The sequence below is a fragment of the Solanum pennellii genome, chromosome 12 (genome assembly GCF_001406875.1).
Source record: "Solanum pennellii chromosome 12, SPENNV200".
Taxonomy (NCBI): Eukaryota; Viridiplantae; Streptophyta; class Magnoliopsida; order Solanales; family Solanaceae; genus Solanum; species Solanum pennellii.
In genome coordinates this window covers 17,186,761-17,194,208 of record NC_028648.1, presented here as the reverse complement: position 1 = coordinate 17,194,208, position 7,448 = coordinate 17,186,761, and the positions used below count along the sequence as shown (strand labels likewise).

The 7,448-nt window shown below is 34.9% G+C and overlaps 1 long non-coding RNA gene across 1 annotated transcript; it reads left to right on the top strand.

The window, feature by feature from the left end:
* The first annotated feature begins 4,684 nt into the window (after window positions 1–4,684).
* On the top strand, window positions 4,685–7,078 carry LOC107005853. The gene is made up of 2 exons (XR_001454956.2): window positions 4,685–5,368; window positions 6,721–7,078. It is a non-coding gene; the product is annotated as an uncharacterized LOC107005853 (long non-coding RNA).
* The last annotated feature ends 370 nt before the right edge of the window (window positions 7,079–7,448 follow it).

Here is a 7,448-nt window from a genome sequence, read left to right as displayed (position 1 = left end):
AAAGAATTGTTATAGTTAGAATTATCAAGTTATGAACCTGTGGGGAACACGTAAACCCTAGTTACTTTGATTAATTGATTAAACTCCAACATTCAAAGCTGTTAAGTGTATCTTTCAATTTGGTTAGTTATTTTCACTCATTTAGAATTAGAAACCTCCCTTTTATTGTTTTTACTTTCCAAGGAAGTCATTGACCAAACAATAGTAATAACAAGTTGAAGTTAAGTCTAGACTATTTTCCTCGTGGGAACGATCCCAACCTCACTAGTTGGGTTATTTACTTGACACGACCGCTTTACTTCTTATTTGAGAAGTAAGTTTGAGCGTATCATGCTGCACCCAAGAAGATGATCGAGACACCAGACATATGAGACGCCAAGCCGATGGAGCAAGTTCTTAATTGGACTTCCACTCCGCTCAACTTGATAGACAAAAGTTGAAATTTATGTTGTTTTCAAAATCGGTGGTAGTTCGAATGAGGCTCGAAACCCACCTTTTGTGTCGTTTTATGTTATGTTTCAATTTCCCTAGTAATAATTTGAAAAAAAGGCAAAATGACCCATGGTCATGGTCAAAATCTGTATTTCCTGACTTTCAATGAAAGCCTCTTCTATTCCAAAATTTATTTACTTGTTTTAATTTTGGTATCTAACTGTCTCTGTTTTTGTTTCAGTAAAACAAAAATATATAATTTTTCTTTAAAAAACTGTCAATAGCACGTCATGTCACAAGATGAATGAACATGATGAGGTAGATGAAATGAGTTTGAAGAGTATGGCGAGGAGATCATAATATTCAAACACATAGTCACCGATTCAAAATGACGTGAGACTCAAGGTAAGTGGAATCTGGATGAGACTAAAACTTTAAACCTACCAAAGGATGACTATGTCAAATAAGTCAGAATCAGGGTCCATAAGAGAGAAGCTTACGAAAGAGAACTCAATAAATCACTTAGAAAATACATTGAATACATGTGTTTGATCACAAGTCATAATGGGACATAATTATTAATATCAAGTTGTCAAATGACTCAGATGCTATCAAGAGCTTCTATATTTGAAGATTTAATGTGAATTTTAATTCTTTCCTTATAATCACGTCGTTTGTTTGTAATCATCTTATGTTTTGTAGTTAGAAAATTATTTCTTGTAATGAACTACATCTGACCTGAATTCTCAACAATGAGATACGTAGGCGGCCTATGTCGGCTTCGGTCACTTCTTCATATATTTTCAGTGTTTTCCTTTTGTACTTTGAACTATGTCTTACCTGAACTCTCAAGAATGAGATACGTAGACGGTCTATGCCGGCCTTGATCGTTTCTTTGTAAATTTTTATTGTTGTTAATCCTCGAGAGGGGAACAACGTTTGAACTAATTCCAGCCTCAACGGGATACGTAGGCGCTATAACGGCTTGGTCATATCTCCCATAAGATTCCTATTTTTCTTTACAATAGAAACTGGACAAAATTTTTGAGAGAGACTCAAAAATTCTCAAGAAGAAGATCTCTCCAACAAGTCAAGACTAAAGTTACATTAGACTAGTGACTAGGATAGAACTTTTAAGAAGGGCTAAGAAATTCTCAAGAAGAAGATCTCTACAACTAGTCAAAACTAAAGTCACATTGAGAATTGGAACTAGGACATAATTTTTGAAAGGATCTTAAAAATTCCATGATTTGTTTAGCAAAAGTTCAAGATAAGTCGAGACCGTTAACTGGGACAGAAATTTTTGAGGATGCCTTCAAAAATTTCAACAGGGTTTTTCGGTAATTCAGAGCTACTTGGAATATTTTCCTTCAAATATTCTGATAGATCTCGATAAATCAACCCAAATGCGTTCATCAAGCTTGACATGACATGATGTTTGACAATAAACTTTTTCAATTACAGTTTTTTAAAACTCTTTTCTTAAAGATTTTATCTATTTATTTCAAATATGTTGTATATATGTTTTGCCTCGTCTATCGAGAAGCGAGAGATAGGAGCGATCAACTGAAGATAGCAAGCCAAGGAGCACGCGTTTGAAGAAGTCAACACAGATCAGTTTGTTTAACAAAAAACTAACAATTGTTCTGTGGATGCAGGAAAGTCATTAAAGTTTTTCAATAGAAAAAAAGAAAGAGTTCAGAATACAAGCAACAACACCTCGTTCAAATTTCCAGCAAAGCATAAGCTATAATTGAGTGCAAATGTTAAAATATGAACAAGTGAAAGTATCACTCTCAACATGTAGAAGCATCTACAAATGACATCCAATTAGATTTTTAGCGTCAAGAACATTTGAAGAAAATTCACAACTTGCTTCGACATGAGGTGTAGTAATGTGAGAACCTCCCAAATGGACATTTCTATAACTATTTTTCAAATGAGATAATACCACCATCTAGGAGGACATCATCGTCATTTTATCGATGGAAGATCATTATCCTGCCAATTGATTAACATCATCCGATCAATGGATCATCAATGAAGAATCATCATCCTAGCAATGTAGCATCAACATCTCCTGTCAATGGATCAACATCTCCTACCAATGGATCATCATCATCATCCTATCAATGGATCATCAATGAAGAATCATCATCCTATCAACAAAGCATCATCATCCTAGCATACAACAACATTATCCTACCTATGGATCGACATCATCCTACAAATGAATGATAATTTTTCACATCATATCAAGTCATCATCTATTGCGTCAAAATCGACAAAGGCTGATGTCAGAACATTTGTTGAGTACAGTAAAGCATATGACTTTTCTATTTAAATTACAATTTCTGCTAACAAGTTTATTTCGTTCTTTTTTCAAGATCATCTAAGAAGATGAATTCTCAAATCAAACCATAGGTGTAGACGACATTAGAAAAGATCAGCAACATGGAATTTTTTTAGAAGAAAAATATTATCGAGTCATCCACCTTGTTACAGTTGGAAAATTATCGAGCCATCCATCTCGTTACAGTTGGATAATCATCGAGCCATCCACCTTGTTGCAGAGATTACCGGAGTTTGCCATACAGAAAACAAGCAATGGCATCTCCAAATTCTCAGCAAACCATAAGTTGTAATTGACATACTGTGCTCGAAAGCGGCATCCATTATTTTTATTTTCAAATACTTCTTTATTTTCTCATTTAGTTGAAAAAGACGTTTGTGCTTAGTCATTAAGATATACTCATTTGCTATATGAATGACCTTTCTTAATTTCTTCACTCAAACCGCTAGCTAAAGCGGCATTATGTCTACTAATTACTTACTTTGAGAATGCAGGCATATACTAAACATATTTGTGTGACATCTTTCACATCAAGAGTGATTGAAAAACATCGTAAGAGATAGTACCACTTTTCTAGTTTCATAATCTACTAACAAATTGTTTCAGTCTTTGTCGAGAGCATCCACGAGGATGAATTCTCAAATCAAACCACAGGTGCAGATGACATCAACAAGGATGCAACACAATGTGGAACTTTTTCATAGCAACGAACTGGGACATAGTCTAAAGAGAGTGACGAACTCTTAGGATGCGAGCAGAGGGGCGACTTCCACCACAATCAAACCACACCCCTCTCGGAAGGCATATGGGTTTTTCTTTGAATCTGTCAGTTTCAGTTTTGCATCCAAAAATTTCGGTTTTCATTGGAAGCAGCTTTCCAATCCAAGTGACAATATACCAAGAGCATTGGAAATTAGTCCGTGTAAGTTCTAACTCATGGGTTTGAATCATGCCACATTCATGACTAAGAGATTACAAGCCTCTTTTTCATACTCCATTTAATTCGTCACTTGTACGAAACCAAAGGTCATCTAGCATAATAGAATGCTTTTCTCAACCGATCGAGTCGAACTACAAACAGCCTGATTCCTAAGGTTTAAGGATATTAAGGCGGGCTCAACGTTGAAAACTCGGTTGTATTCCAACATTCACTCTTAAATCTTATTCTCGAGCATTTTGGTTCCTTCATAATTCGGTATCGAGGTGGCTTTTAATTCTTTTAAAATCGTGCATCAAGTCAAGCGTATCGAACTACAAGTGGCCTCAATTCTCATATAACCTAAGATATGTAGGATACCCGCTTCAGGGGTTTGACCATAATTCCTAGAGTCCGTACAAAATCCCCTTCCTGAAGACGAAAGTGTGGTAGGTCAAAATTGGGTTGGTCAATTTCATTTTCCTCGAATTGCTTGCATCAATTCGAGTAAAACGAGGGATAGTTGTTGACACTCAATTTTTACCCTCCGCTATAAGAATTAATTAACGAGTTTCTTAATTCTAAACGTTTTGAAATAGTTAGATTTTATAAAGTTTAAAATGTTTTAATTTTATTTCAAATTAATCTTATCACTTTTTATAATTCTTAGATGATATATATGATTTATATAATTATGTGTGTGATTTGTAAATTTTACAAAACAATCCGAAAATCATCTCGAAAAAGAATTTAAATTTTAGTAAGTATTTTATTAAATTAGTTTAGTTTGAAATTATGGTTATAATTTTGAATCATTCGTTTAAAACTAAATTAGTAATTTTATTTCGTCAGAGATTTCGAAGGTCATTAGTTAATTTCGTTGGGTTAGTTAAATAGAGTTAAGCCATAATTTGTCCCTTGAAGTTCACATTGACTACCTTTTAATCAATTTGCCGTTACCTTAAATCCCAGCAATACAATTTTCCAGCAAGAAAATAACGTGTACAACAATACCAAGTATCCGACCCAGCCCCGTATTTCTTTTCTTTTTCTTCTTCAACGCGAAAGAACCCAAAATCTTGAACCAAAAAATCAGGCAGGCCCAAATCGCAAATTAGTCCAGCGAATCGACCCGAAAGTACTCTGCGGTTCCTTTTTCTTCTTCCTCAACGTCCCTATATTCGTACTTCGGCAGTAGCAAAAGCAGTATTACCTTGTCCCCGCCAGCGTGAGATCGCGCCACGTCGATGCTTTTAGGACTGAGGACTGATCAGGATCGCTTGCGTCCCTATTTTCTTTTAGTCTTTTCCTAGAAATTTGGCTGATGGTACAAGAGACAGTTGTCTCCCCGTCCCTTGGGGGAGAAGTTTGAATTTAAATTGGGTTGGGGTTCCGATTTTGCCCTCCATCTTTCCCCCTCAATTTAGACCTAATTTCACCTTTATATGAACCTCCCTTCTCATCCATATTGGAGGTTAGCTTTCAGTTGGAAAATTCAGTGTTAGGATAAGTAAATGGAAATTTTGAGTCTAAATTTCTAGGGAAAAAAAGTGATAGTAACGTTAAGAAAATATTATCCAGGAATTATATTTTCGCTCGAGGCTCAAAGTTGTGGCTGGAAGATCGTGACTCTACTCGTTCTTGTCTCCTTCGCTGCTTCAGAAGAGGTAAAACTATTTTGGTACTAATTCATTTCGGTTAGTTTCGGGTCGTAGAGTGAAAACTTATTTCTCTTGATTCCTTATCTTTATTTGTTTGGTAACTATTGTTGTTTAAGGTCTGCCCGTCTCCTCGTTTGTCAATATGTTTTAGTAGGATATGTAGAACACTTGTATTTAGTGTAAATTTCAGCTTTCCTTGATCACAACGTTTATTTACTGTGCTTACCATGATTTGGTGTTCGTCTGGCTTGGTTTTGTATAGGATGGCTGAAGTAATTTTGTTGGTTGCCATTTCGATCCTTTTGGTCTTTAAACGTCGTTTTCTTTTCGAATATAAGAATAGACTTCTAAACTAGTCAATATGAAGCTTATCTGTTATTTCACCCTTACCTTATTGATCTGTCATCTTATTGTTTTTCCTTGTTATGTTTATTTTGCTTTTTCTGATCATATCACCATGTTGGTTAGCTCTGCTTATTTCTCTGTGATGTTGTTCCTCTAAGATCTTTCTTTTTTGTTTCATGTCTTTGTTCATTTTTTTTGTATACGAAGCCTACATAAAATGATTGTCTAGTTCTTATATTTAAGTCGTCCTCAATTGGTGATGCTTGACTGTCTCCTCTATGTTGTTTTGAGATTTGCAATTTCGCTACTGGGAATGATCTCTGAGTCAAGTTTCCTCCCCGTTCCGCTTATCCTTTCTTTCAAAAATTGGTTATTGCTTGTGAGCAGAGTGTGTGAAAACTTGATTTTCATTGTCTTTTTTTTTAAAATTCAATTATGTTAGTGTGTGACCCGCAAAACTGTTCTAATGGTTCTGTTCACGGCCTAATCTTTAATGGTTCACTTTAATTACATAACAGAAAATCCATGGCTCTAGTTAAAAATATGTAATATCGGAAATCAAATTCGTTGCTTCAATTTTGTGCCTTACCAGTACAATCTTGTCAACTGAAGTTTGGTGTTGACTTTGTTCTTAGAATTCATTACTGTTTTGTTTTCTCAATTGTTACTGCTATTATTATATATTTTTTCTTTCTTTCTTTTCCTTTTCTAGCATGAAACATGTGTAAGATAGTTCATTCTTTGGTGCCTTAAAATTGCTATTCTAATTTAGTTTATTATAAATTGCTGTTGACGTCCGATCACTATTCTAATGCATTAATATGCTCTTATGGATGTTGATTTCTTTTCCCCTTCCTGCCTGCTTTGTTTTATCCCTATTAGTGGCTAATAAAATTGTGTCGTGCGTTGTGCTGATATTTAGGTAGTACTATTTATTTCGTTTCAGTATTTTTTAATATGAAATCATTGAGTGACCTCTTATACTTATTTCATTTTGTTTGCATGTGAAATAGGCTTCGAGTTCACGAAGAACTCCTTTCTTCCCTAGTATTTGCTGAGAGCCATTAAGGCTCGAATCTTTTATCGAGTTAGTCTATTAAATCGCAGAATAAGTTCCGAAAAAGCGTACAGGTCCCGAAGTGAGGAAATCGTAGTGGAGGAAGTCGAAGAGAGTGGGATATAAAGGCCTAAATTTATTTCTTGAAGTTCTGTATTTTGTTATTTTTGGGCTTAAGCCCTTGTGCTTTTAATTATTTATTATTGTTGTTTGAACTTTAGGACATGTAACATTGAAGTGGGTCAAAAATCCAAAATGAAATGGGTCAAAATACTGGTCCAGACGGACAAAAACTGGATCTGGGTCCAAACCAACTCTCTCCCTCTCTCTTTACTTTACCGCGTATATACTTGTGGAATATTTGTCGTTAGTTTTAGGGTTAAAGAGTTCAAATCCCCACATGGTGCTATTTCGTTTTAACGATTCAAACTAAGTCGATCTTCACTAAATGGATTTAAAATAATAAATTTTGCAAGTTGGACGCCTCACTTAGGTAAATAAGTTGTTTTTCTTCACTCTTTTTAAGGGATTTCAAATGAATTAAAGCAAAGCCAAACAAGTTAGTTGCCAGATAATTGCAAGTTCGCAAATATTTTAGGTGCCGTACACATTTTCAACCGGTTTCCTATTTTAACCGATTGAAAAATTGTGTTTTCTTGATTTTTTTTTTAAAAAATTAAGTGG